At 55.1% G+C, this 21308-nt stretch overlaps 1 protein-coding gene across 1 annotated transcript in view; it reads left to right on the top strand.

The window, feature by feature from the left end:
• The window catches only part of LOC128666644 (cytochrome P450 2D15), a 236422-nt gene that overhangs the window by 13072 nt on the left and 202042 nt on the right, over window positions 1-21308 (top strand). The gene's annotated exons all lie outside the window — the stretch shown is intronic.

Raw genomic sequence — 21308 nt, 5'->3', positions numbered from 1 at the left:
CACCAAGAGACAGAAGCAGGAATCCCAGAGAGACGGGAGCAGGAATACCTGAGAGACGGGAGCAGGAATCCATGAGAGACAGGAGCAGGAATCCCAGAGAGAGAGGAGCAGAAATTCCAGAAATAGAGAGAGAAGCAGGAATCACTGAGACACAGGAACAGGAATCCCTGAGAGACAGGAGCAGGAATCCAAGAGATAGGGTAGTAGGAATCCCAGAGATAGAGAGAAACGCAGGAATCCCTGAGAGACAGCAGCAGGAATCCAAGAGAGAGGGGAGTAGGAATCCCAGAGAGAGAAGAGCAGGAATCCCTGAGGGAGGGGAGCAGGAATCCCAAAGAGAGAGGAGCAGGAATCCCAGAGAGAGGGGAGCAGGAATCCCAGAGAGAGGGGAGCAGGAATCCCAGACAGACAGGAGCAGGAATCCCAGAGAGAGGGGATCAGGAATCCCAGAGAGAGGGGAGCAGGAATCCCTGAGAGACAGGAGCAGGAATCCCAGAGATAGGGGAGCAGGAATCCCAGAGAGAGGGGAGCAGGAATTCCAGAGAGACAGGAGCAGGAATCCCAGAGAGAGGGAAGCAGGAATCCCTGAGAGACAGGAGCAGGAATCCCAGAGAGAGGGGAGCAGGAATCCCAGAGTGAGGGGAGCAGGAATCCATGAGAGAGGGGAGCAGGAATCCCAGAGAGAGGGGAGCAGGAATCCCAGAGGGGTGAGCAGGAATCCCTAAGAGACAGGAGCAGGAATCCCAGAGAGAGGGGAGCAGGAATTCCAGAGAGAGGGGAGCAGGAATGCCAGAGAGAGGGGAGCAGTAATCCCTGAGAGACAGGAGCAGGAATCCCAGAGAGAGAAGAGCAGGAATCCCAGAGAGAGAGGGGAGCAGAAATCCCAGAGAGAGGGGAGCAGAAATCCCTGAGAGAGTGGAGCAGGAATCCCAGAGAGAGGGGAGCAGGAATCCCAGAGAGAGGGGAACAGGAGTCCCAGAGAGAGGGGAACAGGAATCCAAGATAGAGGGGAGCAGGAATCCCAGAGACAGGGAAACAGGAATCCCAGAGAGATGGGAGCAGGAATCCCAGAGAGAGAGGAGCAGGAATCCCAGAAAGAGAGGAGCAGGAATCCCAGAGAGAGAGGAGCAGAGAGAGAGTAGCAGGAATCCCAGAGAGAGGGGAACAGGAATCCCAGAGAAAGGGGAGCAGGAATCCCTGAGAGAGTGGAGCAGGAATCCCAGAGAGAGGGGAGCAGAAATCCCTGAGAGAGTGGAGCAGGAATCCCAGAGAGAGGGGAGCAAAAATCCTAGAGATAGGGGAGCAGGAATCCCTGAGAGAGTGGAGCAGGAATCCCAGAGAGAGGGGAGCAGTAATCCCAGAGAGAGGGGAGCAGGAATCCCAGAGAGAGGGGAGCAGGAATCCCTGAGAGACAGGAGCAGGAATCCCTGAGAGACAGGAGCAGGAATCCCAGAGAGACAGGAGAAGGAATCCCTGATAGAGGGGAGCAGGAATCCCAGAGAAAGGGGAGCAGGAATCCCAGAGAGAGGAGAGCAGGAATCCCAAAGAGAGGGGTGCAGGAATCCCAGAGAGACAGGAGCAGGAATCCCAGAGAGAGAGGAGCAGAAATCCCAGAGAGAGAGGAGCAGGAATCCCTAAGAGACAGGAGCAGGAATCCCAGAGAGAGGAGAGCAGGAATCCCAGAGATAGGGGAACAGGAATCCCAGAGAGAGGGGAGCAGGAATCCCTGATAGACAGGAGCAGGAATCCCAGAGAGAGAAGAGCAGGAATCCCAGAGGGAGAGGGGAACAGAAATCCCAGAGAGAGTGGAGCAGGAATCCCAGAGAGAGGGGAGCAGGAATCCTAGAGATAGGGGAGCAGGAATCCCTGAGAGAGTGGAGCAGGAATCCCAGAGAGAGGGGAGCAGGAATCCCAGAGAGAGGGGAGCAGGAATCCCTGAGAGACAGGAGCAAGAATCCCAGAGAGAGGGGAGCAGGAATTCCAGAGAGACAGGAGCAGGAATCTTAGAGAGAGGGGAGCAGGAATCCCTGAGAGACAGGAGCAGGAATCCCAGAGAGACAGGAGCAGGAATCCCAGAGAGAGGGGAGCAGGAATCCCAGAGAGACAAGAGAAGGAATCCCAGAAAGAGGGGAGCAGGAATTCCAGAAAGACAGGAGAAGGAATCCCAGAGAGAGGGGAGCAGGAATGCCAGAGAGAGGGGAGCAGTAATCCCTGAGAGAAAGGAGCAGGAATCCCAGAGAGAGAAAAGCAGGAATCCCAGAGAGAGAGGGGAGCAGAAATCCCAGAGAGAGGTGAGCAGAAATCCCTGAGAGAGTGGAGCAGGAATCCCAGAGAGAGGGGAGCAGGAATCCTAGAGATAGGGGAGCAGGAATCCCAGAGAGAGGGTTGCAGGAATCCCAGAGAGAGAGGAGCAGGAATCCCAGAGAGATGGAAGCAGGAATCCCTGAGAGACAGGAGCAGGAATCCCAGAGATAGGGGAGCAGGAATCGCAGAGAGAGGGGAGCAGGAATTCCAGAGAGAGAGGGAAGCAGAAATCCCAGAGAGAATGGAGCAGAAATCCCTGAGAGAGTGGAGCAGGAATCCCAGAGAGAGGGGAGCAGGAATCCTAGAGATAGGGGAGCAGGAATCCCTGAGAGAGTGGAGCAGGAATCTCAGAGAGAGGGGAGCAGTAATCCCAGAGAGAGGGGAGCAGGAATCCCAGAGAGAGGGGAGCAGGAATCCCTGAGAGACAGGAGCAGGAATCCCTGAGAGACAGGAGCAGGAATCCCAGAGAGACAGGAGAAGGAATCCCTGATAGAGGGGAGCAGGAATCCCATAGAGAGGGGAGCAGGAATCCCAGAGAGAGGAGAGCAGGAATCCCAGAGAGAGGAGAGCAGGAATCCCAGAGAGAGGGGTGCAGGAATCACAGAGAGACAGGAGCAGGAATCCCAGAGAGAGAGGAGCAGAAATCCCAGAGAGAGAGGAGCAGGAATCCCTGAGAGACGGGAGCAGGAATCCCAGAGAGACGGGAGCAGGAATCCCAGAGAGAGGGGAGCAGGAATCCCTGATAGACAGGAGCAGGAATCCCAGAGAGAGAAGAGCAGGAATCCCAGAGGGAGAGGGGAACAGAAATCCCAGAGAGAGTGGAGCAGGAATCCCAGAGAGAGGGGAGCAGGAATCCTAGAGATAGGGGAGCAGGAATCCCTGAGAGAGTGGAGCAGGAATCCCAGAGAGAGGGGAGCAGGAATCCCAGAGAGAGGGGAGCAGGAATCCCTGAGAGACAGGAGCAGGAATCCCAGAGAGAGGGGAGCAGGAATTCCAGAGAGACAGGAGCAGGAATCTTAGAGAGAGGGGAGCAGGAATCCCTGAGAGACAGGAGCAGGAATCCCAGAGAGACAGGAGCAGGAATCCCAGAGAGAGGGGAGCAGGAATCCCAGAGAGACAAGAGAAGGAATCCCAGAAAGAGGGGAGCAGGAATTCCAGAAAGACAGGAGAAGGAATCCCAGAGAGAGGGGAGCAGGAATCCCAGAGAGAGGGGAGCAGGAATCCCAGACAGACAGGAGCAGGAATCCCAGAGAGAGGGGATCAGGAATCCCAGAGAGAGGGGAGCAGGAATCCCTGAGAGACAGGAGCAGGAATCCCAGAGATAGGGGAGCAGGAATCCCAGAGAGAGGGGAGCAGGAATTCCAGAGAGACAGGAGCAGGAATCCCAGAGAGAGGGAAGCAGGAATCCCTGAGAGACAGGAGCAGGAATCCCAGAGAGAGGGGAGCAGGAATCCCAGAGTGAGGGGAGCAGGAATCCATGAGAGAGGGGAGCAGGAATCCATGAGAGAGGGGAGCAGGAATCCCAGAGGGGTGAGCAGGAATCCCTAAGAGACAGGAGCAGGAATCCCAGAGAGAGGGGAGCAGGAATTCCAGAGAGAGGGGAGCAGGAATCCCAGAGAGAGGGGAGCAGTAATCCCTGAGAGACAGGAGCAGGAATCCCAGAGAGACAGGAGCAGGAATCCCAGAGAGAGAAGAGCAGGAATCCCAGAGAGAGAGGGGAGCAGAAATCCCAGAGAGAGGGGAGCAGAAATCCCTGAGAGAGTGGAGCAGGAATCCCAGAGAGAGGGGAGCAGGAATCCCAGAGAGAGGGGAACAGGAGTCCCAGAGAGAGGGGAACAGGAATCCAAGATAGAGGGGAGCAGGAATCCCAGAGACAGGGAAACAGGAATCCCAGAGAGATGGGAGCAGGAATCCCAGAGAGAGAGGAGCAGGAATCCCAGAAAGAGAGGAGCAGGAATCCCAGAGAGAGAGGAGCAGAGAGAGAGTAGCAAGAATCCCAGAGAGAGGGAAACAGGAATCCCAGAGAAAAGGGAGCAGGAATCCCTGAGAGAGTGGAGCAGGAATCCCAGAGAGAGGGGAGCAGAAATCCCTGAGAGAGTGGAGCAGGAATCCCAGAGAGAGGGGAGCAAAAATCCTAGAGATAGGGGAGCAGGAATCCCTGAGAGAGTGGAGCAGGAATCCCAGAGAGAGGGGAGCAGTAATCCCAGAGAGAGGGGAGCAGGAATCCCAGAGAGAGAGGAGCAGGAATCCCTGAGAGACAGGAGCATGAATCCCTGAGAGACAGGAGCAGGAATCCCAGAGAGACAGGAGAAGGAATCCCTGATAGAGGAGAGCAGGAATCCCAAAGAGAGGGGTGCAGGAATCCCAGAGAGACAGGAACAGGAATCCCAGAGAGAGAGGAGCAGAAATCCCAGAGAGAGAGGAGCAGGAATCCCTAAGAGACAGGAGCAGTAATCCCAGAGAGAGGAGAGCAGGAATCCCAGCGATAAGGGAACAGGAATCCCAGAGAGAGGGGAGCAGGAATCCCTGATAGACAGGAGCAGGAATCCCAGAGGGAGAGGGGAACAGAAATCCCAGAGATAGTGGAGCAGGAATCCCAGAGAGAGGGGAGCAGGAATCCTAGAGATAGGGGAGCAGGAATCCCTGAGAGAGTGGAGCAGGAATCCCAGAGAGAGGGGAGCAGGAATCCCAGAGAGAGGGGAGCAGGAATCCCTGAGAGACAGGAGCAGGAATCCCAGAGAGAGGGGAGCAGGAATTCCAGAGAGACAGGAGCAGGAATCTTAGAGAGAGGGGAGCAGGAATCCCTGAGAGACAGGAGCAGGAATCCCAGAGAGACAGGAGCAGGAATCCCAGAGAGAGGGGAGCAGGAATCCCAGAGAGACAAGAGCAGGAATCCCAGAAAGAGGGGAGCAGGAATTCCAGAGAGACAGGAGAAGGAATCCCAGAGAGAGGGGAACAGGAATGCCAGAGAGAGGGGAGCAGTAATCCCTGAGAGAAAGGAGCAGGAATCCCAGAGAGAGAAGAGCAGGAATCCCAGAGAGAGAGGGGAGCAGAAATCCCAGAGAGAGGGGAGCAGAAATCCCTGAGAGAGTGGAGCAGGAATCCCAGAGAGAGGGGAGCAGGAATACTAGAGATAGGGGAGCAGGAATCCCAGAGAGAGGGTTGCAGGAATCCCAGAGAGAGAGGAGCAGGAATCCCAGAGAAAAGGGAGCAGGAATCCCTGAGAGAGTGGAGCAGGAATCCCAGAGAGAGGGGAGCAGAAATCCCTGAGAGAGTGGAGCAGGAATCCCAGAGAGAGGGGAGCAGAAATCCTAGAGATAGGGGAGCAGGAATCCCTGAGAGAGTGGAGCAGGAATCCCAGAGAGAGGGGAGCAGTAATCCCAGAGAGAGGGGAGCAGGAATCCCAGAGAGAGAGGAGCAGGAATCCCTGAGAGACAGGAGCATGAATCCCTGAGAGACAGGAGCAGGAATCCCAGAGAGACAGGAGAAGGAATCCCTGATAGAGGAGAGCAGGAATCCCAAAGAGAGGGGTGCAGGAATCCCAGAGAGACAGGAACAGGAATCCCAGAGAGAGAGGAGCAGAAATCCCAGAGAGAGAGGAGCAGGAATCCCTAAGAGACAGGAGCAGGAATCCCAGAGAGAGGAGAGCAGGAATCCCAGAGATAAGGGAACAGGAATCCCAGAGAGAGGGGAGCAGGAATCCCTGATAGACAGGAGCAGGAATCCCAGAGGGAGAGGGGAACAGAAATCCCAGAGATAGTGGAGCAGGAATCCCAGAGAGAGGGGAGCAGGAATCCTAGAGATAGGGGAGCAGGAATCCCTGAGAGAGTGGAGCAGGAATCCCAGAGAGAGGGGAGCAGGAATCCCAGAGAGAGGGGAGCAGGAATCCCTGAGAGACAGGAGCAGGAATCCCAGAGAGAGGGGAGCAGGAATTCCAGAGAGACAGGAGCAGGAATCTTAGAGAGAGGGGAGCAGGAATCCCTGAGAGACAGGAGCAGGAATCCCAGAGAGACAGGAGCAGGAATCCCAGAGAGAGGGGAGCAGGAATCCCAGAGAGACAAGAGCAGGAATCCCAGAAAGAGGGGAGCAGGAATTCCAGAGAGACAGGAGAAGGAATCCCAGAGAGAGGGGAACAGGAATGCCAGAGAGAGGGGAGCAGTAATCCCTGAGAGAAAGGAGCAGGAATCCCAGAGAGAGAAGAGCAGGAATCCCAGAGAGAGAGGGGAGCAGAAATCCCAGAGAGAGGGGAGCAGAAATCCCTGAGAGAGTGGAGCAGGAATCCCAGAGAGAGGGGAGCAGGAATACTAGAGATAGGGGAGCAGGAATCCCAGAGAGAGGGTTGCAGGAATCCCAGAGAGAGAGGAGCAGGAATCCCAGAGAGAGGGAAGCAGGAATCCCTGAGAGACAGGAGCAGGAATCCCAGAGATAGGGGAGCAGGAATCCCAGAGAGAGGGGAGCAGGAATCCCAGAGAGACAGGAGCAGGAATCCCAGAGAGAGGGAAGCAGGAATCCCGGAGAGACAGGAGCAGGAATCCCAGAGAGAGGGGAGCAGGAATCCCAGAGTGAGGGCAGCAGGAATCCATGAGAGAGGAGCAGGAATCCCAGAGAGAGGGGAGCAGGAATCCCAGAGAGAGGGGAGCAGGAATCCCAGAGAGAGGGGAGCAGGAATCCCAGAGATAGGGGAACAGGAATCCCAGAAAGAGGGGAGCAGGAATCCCTGAGAGACAGGAGCAGGAATCCCAGAGAGAGAAGAGCAGGAATCCCAGAGAGACAGGAGCAGGAATCCCAGAGAGAGGGGAGCAGGAATCCCAGAGAGACAAGAGCAGGAATCCCAGAAAGAGGGGAGCAGGAATTCCAGAGAGACAGGAGCAGGAATCCCAGAGAGAGGGGAGCAGGAATGCCAGAGAGAGGGGAGCAGTAATCCCTGAGAGACAGGAGCAGGGATCCCAGAGAGAGAAGAGCAGGAGTCCCAGAGAGAGAGGGGAGCAGAAATCCCAGAGAGAGGGGAGCAGAAATCCCTGAGAGAGTGGAGCAGGAATCCCAGAGAGAGGGGAGCAGGAATCCTAGAGATAGGGGAGCAGGAATCCCAGAGAGAGGGTTGCAGGAATCCCAGAGAGAGAGGAGCAGGAATCCCAGAGAGAGAGGAACAGGAATCCCAGAGAGAGGGAAGCAGGAATCCCTGAGAGACAGGAGCAGGAATCCCAGAGATAGGGGAGCAGGAATCCCAGAGAGAGGGGAGCAGGAATCCCAGAGAGACAGGAGCAGGAATCCCAGAGAGAGGGAAGCAGGAATCCCTGAGAGACAGGAGCAGGAATCCCAGAGAGAGGGGAGCAGGAATCCCAGAGTGAGGTTAGCAGGAATCCATGAGAGAGGGGAGCAGGAATCCCAGAGAGAGGGGAGCAGGAATCCCAGAGGGGTGAGCAGGAATCCCTAAGAGACAGGAGCAGGAATCCCAGAGAGAGGGGAGCAGGAATTCCAGAGAGACAGGAGCAGGAATCCCAGAGAGAGGGGAGCAGGAATGCCAGAGAGAGGGGAGCAGTAATCCCTGAGAGACAGGAGCAGGAATCCCAGAGAGAGAAGAGCAGGAATCCCAGAGAGAGAGGGGAGCAGAAATCCCAGAGAGAGGGGAGCAGAAATCCCTGAGAGAGTGGAGCAGGAATCCCAGAGAGAGGGGAGCAGGAATCCTAGAGATAGGGGAGCAGGAATCCCAGAGAGAGGGTTGCAGGAATCCCAGAGAGAGATGAGCAGGAATCCCAGAGAGAGAGGAACAGGAATCCCAGAGAGAGGGAAGCAGGAATCCCTGAGAGACAGGAGCAGGAATCCCAGAGATAGGGGAGCAGGAATCCCAGAGAGAGGGGAGCAGGAATCCCAGAGAGACAGGAGCAGGAATCCCAGAGAGAGGGAAGCAGGAATCCCTGAGAGACAGGAGCAGGAATCCCAGAGAGAGGGGAGCAGGAATCCCAGAGTGAGGGGAGCAGGAATCCATGAGAGAGGGGAGCAGGAATCCCAGAGAGAGGGGAGCAGGAATCCCAGAGAGAGGGGAGCAGGAATCCCAGAGAGGGGAGCAGGAATCCCTGAGAGACAGGAGCATGAATCCCTGAGAGACAGGAGCAGGAATCCCAGAGAGACAGGAGAAGGAATCCCTGATAGAGGGGAGCAGGAATCCCAGAGAGAGGGGAGCAGGAATCCCAGAGAGAGGAGAGCAGGAATCCCAAAGAGAGGGGTGCAGGAATCCCAGAGAGACAGGAACAGGAATCCCAGAGAGAGAGGAGCAGAAATCCCAGAGAGAGAGGAGCAGGAATCCCTAAGAGACAGGAGCAGGAATCCCAGAGAGAGGAGAGCAGGAATCCCAGAGATAAGGGAACAGGAATCCCAGAGAGAGGGGAGCAGGAATCCCTGATAGACAGGAGCAGGAATCCCAGAGGGAGAGGGGAACAGAAATCCCAGAGATAGTGGAGCAGGAATCCCAGAGAGAGGGGAGCAGGAATCCTAGAGATAGGGGAGCAGGAATCCCTGAGAGAGTGGAGCAGGAATCCCAGAGAGAGGGGAGCAGGAATCCCAGAGAGAGGGGAGCAGGAATCCCTGAGAGACAGGAGCAGGAATCCCAGAGAGAGGGGAGCAGGAATTCCAGAGAGACAGGAGCAGGAATCTTAGAGAGAGGGGAGCAGGAATCCCTGAGAGACAGGAGCCGGAATCCCAGAGAGACAGGAGCAGGAATCCCAGAGAGAGGGGAGCAGGAATCCCAGAGAGAGGGGAGCAGGAATCCCAGAGAGACAAGAGCAGGAATCCCAGAAAGAGGGGAGCAGGAATTCCAGAGAGACAGGAGAAGGAATCCCAGAGAGAGGGGAACAGGAATGCCAGAGAGAGGGGAGCAGTAATCCCTGAGAGAAAGGAGCAGGAATCCCAGAGAGAGAAGAGCAGGAATCCCAGAGAGAGAGGGGAGCAGAAATCCCAGAGAGAGGGGAGCAGAAATCCCTGAGAGAGTGGAGCAGGAATCCCAGAGAGAGGGGAGCAGGAATACTAGAGATAGGGGAGCAGGAATCCCAGAGAGAGGGTTGCAGGAATCCCAGAGAGAGAGGAGCAGGAATCCCAGAGAGAGGGAAGCAGGAATCCCTGAGAGACAGGAGCAGGAATCCCAGAGATAGGGGAGCAGGAATCCCAGAGAGAGGGGAGCAGGAATCCCAGAGAGACAGGAGCAGGAATCCCAGAGAGAGGGAAGCAGGAATCCCGGAGAGACAGGAGCAGGAATCCCAGAGAGAGGGGAGCAGGAATCCCAGAGTGAGGGCAGCAGGAATCCATGAGAGAGGAGCAGGAATCCCAGAGAGAGGGGAGCAGGAATCCCAGAGAGAGGGGAGCAGGAATCCCAGAGAGAGGGGAGCAGGAATCCCAGAGATAGGGGAACAGGAATCCCAGAGAGAGGGGAGCAGGAATCCCTGAGAGACAGGAGCAGGAATCCCAGAGAGAGAAGAGCAGGAATCCCAGAGAGACAGGAGCAGGAATCCCAGAGAGAGGGGAGCAGGAATCCCAGAGAGACAAGAGCAGGAATCCCAGAAAGAGGGGAGCAGGAATTCCAGAGAGACAGGAGCAGGAATCCCAGAGAGAGGGGAGCAGGAATGCCAGAGAGAGGGGAGCAGTAATCCCTGAGAGACAGGAGCAGGGATCCCAGAGAGAAAAGAGCAGGAGTCCCAGAGAGAGAGGGGAGCAGAAATCCCAGAGAGAGGGGAGCAGAAATCCCTGAGAGAGTGGAGCAGGAATCCCAGAGAGAGGGGAGCAGGAATCCTAGAGATAGGGGAGCAGGAATCCCAGAGAGAGGGTTGCAGGAATCCCAGAGAGAGAGGAGCAGGAATCCCAGAGAGAGAGGAACAGGAATCCCAGAGAGAGGGAAGCAGGAATCCCTGAGAGACAGGAGCAGGAATCCCAGAGATAGGGGAGCAGGAATCCCAGAGAGAGGGGAGCAGGAATCCCAGAGAGACAGGAGCAGGAATCCCAGAGAGAGGGAAGCAGGAATCCCTGAGAGACAGGAGCAGGAATCCCAGAGAGAGGGGAGCAGGAATCCCAGAGTGAGGGGAGCAGGAATCCATGAGAGAGGGGAGCAGGAATCCCAGAGAGAGGGGAGCAGGAATCCCAGAGGGGTGAGCAGGAATCCCTAAGAGACAGGAGCAGGAATCCCAGAGAGAGGGGAGCAGGAATTCCAGAGAGACAGGAGCAGGAATCCCAGAGAGAGGGGAGCAGGAATGCCAGAGAGAGGGGAGCAGTAATCCCTGAGAGACAGGAGCAGGAATCCCAGAGAGAGAAGAGCAGGAATCCCAGAGAGAGAGGGGAGCAGAAATCCCAGAGAGAGGGGAGCAGAAATCCCTGAGAGAGTGGAGCAGGAATCCCAGAGAGAGGGGAGCAGGAATCCTAGAGATAGGGGAGCAGGAATCCCAGAGAGAGGGTTGCAGGAATCCCAGAGAGAGAGGAGCAGGAATCCCAGAGAGAGAGGAACAGGAATCCCAGAGAGAGGGAAGCAGGAATCCCTGAGAGACAGGAGCAGGAATCCCAGAGATAGGGGAGCAGGAATCCCAGAGAGAGGGGAGCAGGAATCCCAGAGAGACAGGAGCAGGAATCCCAGAGAGAGGGAAGCAGGAATCCCTGAGAGACAGGAGCAGGAATCCCAGAGAGAGGGGAGCAGGAATCCCAGAGTGAGGGGAGCAGGAATCCATGAGAGAGGGGAGCAGGAATCCCAGAGAGAGGGGAGCAGGAATCCCAGAGAGAGGGGAGCAGGAATCCCAGAGAGGGGAGCAGGAATCCCTAAGAGACAGGAGCAGGAATCCCAGAGAGAGGGGAGCATGAATCCCTGAGAGACAGGAGCAGGAATCCCAGAGAGAGAAGAGCAGGAATCCCAGAGAGAGAGGGGAACAGAAATCCCAGAGACAGGGGAGCAGGAATCCCAGAGAGAGGGGAGCAGGAATCCCAGAGAGGGGAGCAGGAATCCCTAAGAGACAGGAGCAGGAATCCCAGAGAGAGGGGAGCAGGAATCCCAGAGAGAGTGGAGCAGGAATCCCAGAGAGAGGGGAGCAGGAATCCCAGAGAGAGGTGAGCAGGAATCCCTGAGAGACATAAGCAGGAATCCCAGAGAGAGAAGAGCAGGAATTCCAGAGAGAGAGGGGAGCAGAAATCCCAGAGAGAGGGGAGCAGGAATCCCTGAGAGAGTGGAGCAAGAATCCCAGAGAGAGGGGAGCAGAAATCCTAGAGATAGGGGAGCAGGAATCCCTGAGTGAGTGGAGCAGTAATCCCTGAGAGAGGGGAGCAGTAATCCCAGAGAGAGGGGAGCAGGAATCCCAGAGAGAGGGTAGCAGAAATCCCTGAGAGACAGGAGCAGGAATCCCTGAGAGACAGGAGCAGGAATCCCAGAGAGACACGAGAAGGAATCCCTGATAGAGGGGAGCAGGAATCCCATAGAGAGGGGAGCAGAAATCCCAGAGAGATGAGAGCAGGAATCCCAGAGAGAGGGGAGCAGGAATCCCAGAGAGACAGGAGCAGGAATCCCAGAGTGAGAGGAGCAGAAATCCCAGAGAGAGAGGAGCATGAATCCCTGAGAGACGGGAGCAGGAATCCCTGAGAGACGGGAGCAGGAATCCCTGAAAGAGGGGAGCAGGAATCGCTGAGAGATGGGAGCAGGAATCCCTGAGAGACGAGAGCAGGAATCCCTGAGAGACAGGAGCTGGAATCCCAGAGATAGAGAGAGAAGCAGGAATCCCTGAGAGACAGGAACAGGATTCACCGAGAGACAGGAGCAGGAATCCCAGAGAGACGGAGCAGGAATACCTGAGAGACAGGAGCAGGAATCCATGAGAGACAGGAGCAGGAATCCCAGAGAGAGATTAGCAGGAATTCCAGAGATAGAGAGAACAGCAGGAATCACTGAGAGACAGGAACAGGAATCCCTGAGAGACAGGAGCAGGAATCTCAGAGATAGGGGAGTAGGAATCCCAGAGCGAGAAGAGCAGGAATCCCTGAGAGAGGGGAGCAGGAATCCCAAAGAGAGGGGAGCAGGAATCCCAGAGAGAGGGGAGCAGGAATCCCAGAGAGACAGGAGCAGGAATCCCAGAGAGACAGGAGCAGGAATCCCAGAGAGAAAGGAGCAGGAATCCCAGAAGGAGGGGAGCAGGAATCCCAGAGAGAGGGGAGCAGGAATCCCTGAGAGACCAGAGCAGGAATCCCAGAGAGAGGGGAGCAGGAATCCCTGAGAGACGGGAGCAGGAATCCCAGAGAGAGGGGAGCAGGAATCGCTGAGAGACGGGAGCAGGAATCCCTGAGAGACGAGAGCAGGAATCCCAGAGAGACAGGAGCAGGAATCCCAGAGAGAGGAGCAGGAATCCCAGAGGGAGGGAAACAAGAATCCCAGAGAGAGGGGAGAAGGAATCCCTGAGAGACAGGAGCAGGAATCCCAAAGATAGTGGAGCAGGAATCCCAGAGAGAGGGTGTGACAGACCCATCTGTCAGGACTGAAGGAGTTAACTGTGTTCAGCTTTATGAAGCTAAATTCTAAAGACAAGGTTACCAGCCTCAGCTATTGTGTACTGTCATTAAAGTTAGTGATAAGAACTCCATTGTTTAATCACTCTCAGAGAGCAAACGCCTAAGTGATAAGGAAAGCCAAGAGTGTCTTGTGTTTAAAGTGTGACGTAATGTAATTCTATTGTATCATGTAAAAGGGCGTCTTCCCCTTTCATCTAATGTACAACAGTCTTTCAACCCCCCCATCTGGGGTCAAACCTGTATAAATACTGGGCATATGGTCCTTAATAAAGTACACTTTTGTTTTACCTTGAATGTGGAGCCTGGTCTCATGTTTGAGGGAAATACTGGCTGGGTTGGGAATTGCTGATTCCTATGCAGGACATTGTTCCCTGGTTTTAACCCTTGGTATCCTGTTGGTACCGTAACAGAGGGGACCAGGAATCCCAGAGAGACAGAAGCAGGAATCCCTGAGAGACAGGAGCAGGAATCCCAGAGGGAGGGGAACAGGAGTCCCAGAGAGACAAGAGCAGGAATCCCCGAGTGACAGGAGCAAGAATCCCAGAGAGACAGGAGCAGGAATCCCAGAAGGAGGGGAGCAGGAATCAAAGAGAGAGGGGAGCAGGAATCACTGAGAGACAGGAGCAGGAATCCCAGAGAGAGGGGAGCAGGAATTCCAGAGAGACAGGAGCAGGAATCCCAGAGAGAGGGGAGCAGGAATCCCAGAGAGAGGTGAGCAGTAATCCCTGAGAGACAGGAGCAGGAATCCCATAGAGAGAAGAGCAGGAATCCCAGAGAGAGAGGGGAGCAGAAATCCCAGAGAGAGGGGAGCAGAAATCCCTGAGAGACAAGAGCAGGAATCCCAGAGAGAGGGGAACAGGAATCCTAGAGATAGGGGAGCAGGAATCCCAGAGAGAGGGTTGCAGGAATCCCAGAGAGAGAGGAGCAGGAATCCCAGAGAGAGAGGAACAGGAATCCCAGAGAGAGGGAAGTAGGAATCCCTGAGAGACAGGAGCAGGAATCCAAGAGATAGGGGAGCAGGAATCCCAGAGAGAGGGGAGCAGGAATCCCAGAGAGACAGGAGCAGGAATCCCAGAGAGAGGGAAGCAGGAATCCCTGAGAGACAGGAGCAGAAATCACAGAGAGAGGGGAGCAGGAATCCCAGAGTGAGGGGAGCAGGAATCCATGAGAGAGGGGAGCAGGAATCCCAGAGAGAGGGGAGCAGGAATCCCAGAGAGGGGAGCAGGAATTCCTAAGAGACAGGAGCAGGAATCCCAGAGAGAGGGGAGCAGGAATTCCAGAGAGACAGGAGCAGGAATCCCAGAGAGAGGGGAGCAGGAATGCCAGAGAGAGGGGAGCAGTAATCCCTGAGAGACAGGAGCAGGAATCCCAGAAAGAGGGGAGCATGAATTCCAGAGAGACAGGAGCAGGAATCCCAGAGAGAGGGGAGCAGGAATGCCAGAGAGAGGGGAGCAGTAATCCCTGAGAGACAGGAGCAGGAATCCCAGAGAGAGAAGAGCAGGAATCCCAGAGAGAGAGGGGAGCAGAAATCCCAGAGAGAGGGGAGCAGAAATCCCTGAGAGAGTGGAGCAGGAATCCCAGAGAGAGGGGAGCAGGAATCCTAGAGATAGGGGAGCAGGAATCCCAGAGAGAGGGTTGCAGGAATCCCAGAGAGAGAGGAGCAGGAATCCCAGAGAGAGAGGAACAGGAATCCCAGAGAGAGGGAAGCAGGAATCCCAGAGATAGGGGAGCAGGAATCCCAGAGAGAGGGGAGCAGGAATCCCAGAGAGACAGGAGCAGGAATCCCAGAGAGAGAAGAGCAGGAATCCCAGAGAGAGAGAGGGGAACAGAAATCCCAGAGAGAGGGGAGCAGGAATCCCTGAGAGAGTGGAGCAGGATTCCTAGAGATAGGGGAGCAGGAATCCCTGAGAGACAGGAGCAGGAATCCCAGAGAGAGGGGAGCAGGAATCCCAGAGAGAGTGGAGCAGGAATCCCAGAGAGAGGGGAGCAGGAATCCCAAAGAGAGGTGAGTGGGAATCCCTGAGAGACAGGAGCAGGAATCCCAGAGAGAGAAGAGCAGGAATTCCAGAGAGAGAGGGGAGCAGAAATCCCAGAGAGAGGGGAGCAGGAATCCCTGAGAGAGGGGAGCAGGAATCCCAAAGAGAGAGGAGCAGGAATCCCAGAGAGAGGGGAGCAGGAATCCCAGAGAGAGGGGAGCAGGAATCCCAGACAGACAGGAGCAGGAATCCCAGAGAGAGGGGATCAGGAATTCCAGAGAGAGGGGAGCAGGAATCCCAGAGTGAGGGGAACAAGAATCCCAGAGAGAGGGGAGCAGGAATCCCAGAGAGAGGGGAACAGGAGTCCCAGAGAAAGGGGAACAGTAATCCCAGATAGAGGGGAGCAGGAATCCCAGAGACAGGGAAACAGGAATCCCAGAGAGATGGGAGCAGGAATCCCAGAGAGAGAGGAGCAGGAATCCCAGAAAGAGAGTAGCAGGAATCCCAGAGAGAGAGGAGCAGAGAGAGAGGAGCAGGAATCCCAGACAGAGGGGAACAGGAATCCCAGAGAGAGGGTAGTAGGAATCCCTGAGAAACAAGCAGGAATCCCAGAGAGAGGGTAGCAGGAATCCCTGAGAGACAGGAGCAGGAATCCCTGAGAGACAGGAGCAGGAATCCCAGAGAGACAGGAGAAGGAATCCCTGAGAGAGGGGAGCAGGAATCCCAGAGAGAGGGGAGCAGGAATCCCAGAGAGAGGAGAGCAGGAATCCCAGAGAGAGGGGAGCAGGAATCCCAGAGAGACATGAGCAGGAATCCCAGAGAGAGAGGAGCAGAAATCCCAGAGAGAGAGGAGTAGGAATCCCTGAGAGACAGGAGCAGGAATCCAAGAGATAGGGGAGTAGGAATCCCAGAGATAGAGAGAAACGCAGGAATCCCTGAGAGACAGCAGCAGGAATCCAAGAGAGAGGGGAGTAGGAATCCCAGAGAGAGAAGAGCAGGAATCCCTGAGAGAGGGGAGCAGGAATCCCAAAGAGAGAGGAGCAGGAATCCCAGAGAGAGGGAAACAAGAATCCCAGAGAGAGGGGAGCAGGAATCCCAGAGAGAGGGGAACAGGAGTCCCAGAGAAAGGGGAACAGTAATCCCAGATAGAGGGGAGCAGGAATCCCAGAGACAGGGAAACAGGAATCCCAGAGAGATGGGAGCAGGAATCCCAGAGAGAGAGGAGCAGGAATCCCAGAAAAAGAGGAGCAGGAATCCCAGAGAGAGAGGAGCAGAGAGAGAGGAGCAGGAATTCCAGAGAGAGGGGAACAGGAATCCCAGAGAGAGGGTAGTAGGAATCCCTGAGAAACAAGCAGGAATCCCAGAGAGAGGTTAGCAGGAATCCCTGAGAGACAGGAGCAGGAATCCCTGAGAGACAGGAGCAGGAATCCCTGAGAGACAGGAGCAGGAATCCCAGAGAGACAGGAGAAGGAATCCCTGAGAGAGGGGAGCAGGAATCCCAGAGAGAGGGGAGCAGGAATCCCAGAGAGAGGAGAGCAGGAATCCCAGAGAGAGGGGAGCAGGAATCCCAGAGAGACATGAGCAGGAATCCCAGAGAGAGAGGAGCAGAAATCCCAGAGAGAGAGGAGTAGGAATCCCTGAGAGACGGGTTCAGGAATCACAGAGAGAGGAGAGCAGGAATCGATGAGAGACGGGAGCAGGAATCCCTGAGAGACGAGAGCAGGAATCCCTGAGAGACAAGAGCAGGAATCCCAGAGAGAGAGGAGCAGGAATCCCAGCGATAGAGAGAGAAGCAGGAATCCCTGAGAGACAGGAACAGGATTCTCTGAGAGACAGAAGCAGGAATCCCAGAGAGAGGGGAGCAGGAATCCCAGAGAGAGAAGAGCAGGAATCCCTGAGAGAGGGGAGAAGGAATCCCAAAGAGAGGGGAGCAGGAATCCCAGAGAGAGGGGAGCAGGAATCCTAGAGAGAGGGGAGCAGGAATCACAGAGTGAGGGAAAAAAGAATCCCAGAGAGAGGGGAGCAGGAATCCCTGAGAGACAAGAGCAGGAATCCCAGAGAGAGGGGAACAGGAGGCCCAGAGAGAGGTGAACAGGAATCCCAGAAAGAGGGGAGCAGGAATCCCAGAGAGAGGGAAACAGGAATCCCAGAGAGATGGGAGCAGGAATCCCAGATAGAGATGAGCAGGAATCCCAGAGAGAGAGGAGCAGGAATCCCAGAGAGAGGGGAACAGAAATTCCAGAGAGAGGGGAACAGGAATCCCAAAGAGAGGGGAGCAGGAATCCCAGAGAGAGAGGAGCAGGAATCCCAGAGAGAGGGGAGCAGGAATCCCAGAGAGAGGGGATCAGGAATCCCTGAGAGACAGGAGGAGGAATCCCAGAGAGAGGGGAGCAAATATCCCAGAGAGAGGGGAGCAGAAATCCCTGAGAGACAGGAGCAGGAATCCCATAGAGAGAAGAGCAGGAATCCCAGAGAGAGAGGGGAGCAGAAATCCCAGAGAGAGGGGAGCAGGAATCCCTGAGAGAGTGGAGCAGGAATCCCAGAGAGAGGGGTGCATGAATCCTAGAGATAGGGGAGCAGGAATCCCAGAGAGAGTGGAGCAGGAATCCTAGATATAGGGGAGCAGGAATCCCTGAGAGAGTGGAGCAGGAATACCAGAGAGAGGGGAGCATGAATCCCAGAGACAGGGCAGCAGGAATCCCAGAGAGAGGGGAGCAGGAATCCCTGAGAGACAGGAGCAGGAATCCCTGAGAGACAGGAGCAGGAATCCCAGAGAGACAGGAGCAGGAATCCCAGAGAGACAGGAGCAGGAATCCCTGATAGAGGGGAGCAGGAATCCCAGAGAGAGGATAGCAGGAATCCCAGTGAGAGGACAGCAGGAATCCCAGAGAGAGGGGAGCAGGAATCCCAGAGAGAGGGGAACAGGAATCCCAGAGAGAGAGGAGCTGGAATCCCAGAGAGAGAGGAGCAGGAATCCCTTAGAGAGGGGAGTAGGAATCCCAGATAGAGGGGAGCAGGAATCGCTTAGAGATGGGAGCAGGAATCCCTGAGAGACGAGAGCAGGAATCCCTCAGAGACAGGAGCAGGAATCCCAGAGAGAGAGGAGCAGGAATCCCAGAGATAGAGAGAGAAGCAGGAATCCCTGAGAGACAGGAGCAGGAATCCCAGAGAGACGGGAGCAGGAATACCTGAGAGACGGGAGCAGGAATCCATGAGAGACGGGAGCAGGAATCCCAGAGAGAGAGGAGCAGGAATTCCAGAAATAGAGAGAACAGCAGGAATCACTGAGAGACAGGAACAGGAATCCCTGAGAGACAGGAGCAGGAATCTCAGAGATAGGGGAGTAGGAATCCCAGAGCGAGAAGAGCAGGAATTCCTGAGTGAGGGGAGCAGGAATCCCAAAGAGAGGGGAGCAGGAATCCCAGAGAGAGGGGAGCAGGAATCCCAGAGAGACAGGAGCAGGAATCCCAGAGAGACAGGAGGAGGAATCCCAGAGAGAGGGGAGCAGGAATCCCAGAGAGAGGGGAGCAGGAAACCCAGAGAGACAGGAGCAGGAATCCCAGATAGAGGGGAGCAGGAATCCCAAAGAGAGCGGAGCAGGAATCCCAGAGTGAGGGAAACAAGAATCCCAGAGAGAGGGGAGCAGGAATCCCTGAGAGACAGGAGCAGGAATACCAGAGAGAGGGGAACAGGAGTTCCAGAGCGAGGGGAACAGGAATCCCAGATAGAGGGGAGCAGGAATCCCAGAGAGAGGGAAACAAGACTCCCAGAGAGAGGGGAGCAGGAATCCCTGAGAGACAGGAGCAGTAATCCCAAAGAGATGGGAACAGGAGTCCCAGAGCGAGGGGAACAGGAATCCCAGATAGAGGGGAACAGGAATCCCAAAGAGAGAAGAGCAGGAATCCCAGAGATAGGGGAGCAGGAATCCCAGAGAGAGGGGAGCAGGAATCCCAGAGAGAGAAGAGCAGGAATCCCAGAGAGAGGGGAACAGGAATCCAAGAGAGAGGGGAACAGGAATTCCAGAGAGAGAGGAGCAGGAATCCATGAGAGAGGGGAACAGGAATCCCAGAGAAAGGGGAGCAGGAATCCTAGAGAGATTGGAGCAAGAATCCCAGAGAGAGGGGAGCAGGAATCCCAGAGAGAGGGGACCAGGAATCCCAGAGAGAAGGGAGCAAGATTCCCAGAGAGAGGGGATCAGGCATCCCAGAGAGAGGGAGCAGGAATCCCAGTGAGAGAGGAGCAGGAATCCCAGAGAGAGGGAAGCAGGAATCCCAGAGAGAGGGAAGCAGGAATCCCAGAGAGAGGGGATCAGGAATCCCAGAGAGAGGGGAGCAGGAATCCCAGTGAGAGAGGAGCAGGAATCCCAGACACAGGGAAGCAGGAATCCCAGAGAGAGGGGAGCAGGAATCCCCAGCTACAGCAGCCTCTCTATTTACACCAGCCTCTGTTGTTACACTAGCCTCTCTAGTTACACTAGCCTCTCTAGTTACACCAGCCTCTCTAGCTACATCATCCTCTCTAGCTACACCAGCCTCTGTAGTTACACCAGCATCTCTAGCTACACCAGCCTCTCTAGTTACACCAGCCTCTCTAGCTACACCAGCCTCTCTAGTTACACTAGCCTCTCTAGTTACACCAGCCTCTCTAGTTACACCAGCCTCTCTAGCTACACCAGCCTCTCTAGTTACACCTGCCTCTCTTGCTACACCAGCCTCTCTAGTTACACCAGCCTCTCTAGCTACACCAGCCTCTCTAGTTACACCAGCCTCTCTAGCTACACCAGCCTCTCTAGTTACACCAGCCTCTGTAGTTACAACAGCCTCTCTAGCTACACCAGCCTCTCTAGTTACACCAGCCTCTGTAGTTACACCAGCCTCTCTAGCTACACCAGCCTCTCTAGTTACACCTGCCTCTTGCTACACCAGCCTCTCTAGTTACACCAGCCTCTCTAGCTACACCAGCCTCTCTAGTTACACCAGCCTCTCTAGTTACACCAGCCTCTGTAGTTTCACCAGACTCTCCAGCTACACCAGCCTCTATAGCGTCACCAGCCTCTCTAGTTACACCAGCCTCTCTAGCTACACCAGCCTCTCTAGTTACACCAGACTCTCCAGCTACACCAGCCTCTCTAGTTACATCAGCCTCTGTAGTTACATCAGCCTCTCTAGCTACACCAGCCTCTCTAGTTACACCAGCCTCTCTAGCTACACCAGCCTCTCTAGCTACACCAGCCTCTCTAGTTACACAAGCCTCTCTAGTTACACCTGCCTCTCTAGCTACAATAGCCTCTCTAATTACACCAGCCTCTCTAGCTACAATAGCCTCTCTAGCTACACCAGCCTCTCTAGTTACACCAGCCTCTGTAGTTACACCAGCCTCTCTAGCTACACCAGCCTCTCTAGTTACACCAGCCTCTCTAGCTACACCAGCCTCTCTAGTTACATCAGCCTCTCTAGCTACACCAGCCTCTGTAGTTACACCAGCCTCTCTAGCTACACCTAGCTACACCAGCCTCTCTAGTTACACCAGCCTCTCTAGCTACACCAGCCTCTCTAGTTACACCAGCCTCTCTAGCTACACCAGCCTCTCTAGCTACACCAGCCTCTCTAGTTACACCAGCCTCTGTAGTTACACCAGCCTCTCTAGCTACACCAGCCTCTGTAGTTACACCAGCCTCTCTAGCTACACCAGCCTCTCTAGCTACACCAGTCTCTCTAGCTACACCAGCCTCTCTAGTTACACCAGCCTCTATAGCTACAACAGCCTCTCTATTACACCAGCCTCTGTAGTTACACCAGCCTCTCTAGCTACACCAGCCTCTCTAGTTACACCTGCCTCTCTTGCTACACCAGCCTCTCTAGTTACGCCAGCCTCTCTAGCTACACCAGCCTCTCTAGTTACAACAGCCTCTCTAGCTACACCAGCCTCTGCAGTTACACCAGCCTCTCTAGCTACACCAGCCTCTCTAGTTACACCTGCCTCTCTTGCTACACCAGCCTCTCTAGTTACACCAGCCTCTCTAGCTACACCAGCCTCTCTAGTTACATCAGCCTCTCTAGCTACACCAGCCTCTGTAGTTACACCAGCCTCTCTAGCTACACCTAGCTACACCAGCCTCTCTAGTTACACCAGCCTCTCTAGCTACACCAGCCTCTCTAGTTACACCAGCCTCTCTAGCTACACCAGCCTCTCTAGCTACACCAGCCTCTCTAGTTACACCAACCTCTGTAGCTACACCAGCCTCTGTAGTTACACCAGCCTCTCTAGCTACACCAGCCTCTCTAGCTACACCAGCCTCTCTAGTTACACCAGCCTCTATAGCTACAACAGCCTCTCTATTACACCAGCCTCTGTAGTTTCACCAGCCTCTCTAGCTACACCAGCCTCTCTAGTTACACCTGCCTCTCTTGCTACAACAGCCTCTCTAGTTACACCAGCCTCTCTAGCTACACCAGCCTCTCTAGTTACAACAGCCTCTCTAGCTACACCAGCCTCTCTAGTTACACC

This window comes from Bombina bombina, chromosome 7, assembly GCF_027579735.1.
Source record: "Bombina bombina isolate aBomBom1 chromosome 7, aBomBom1.pri, whole genome shotgun sequence".
NCBI lineage: Eukaryota > Metazoa > Chordata > Amphibia > Anura > Bombinatoridae > Bombina > Bombina bombina.
Note: the sequence above shows the minus strand (reverse complement) of the source record. Positions and strands in the feature narration are given on the sequence as shown.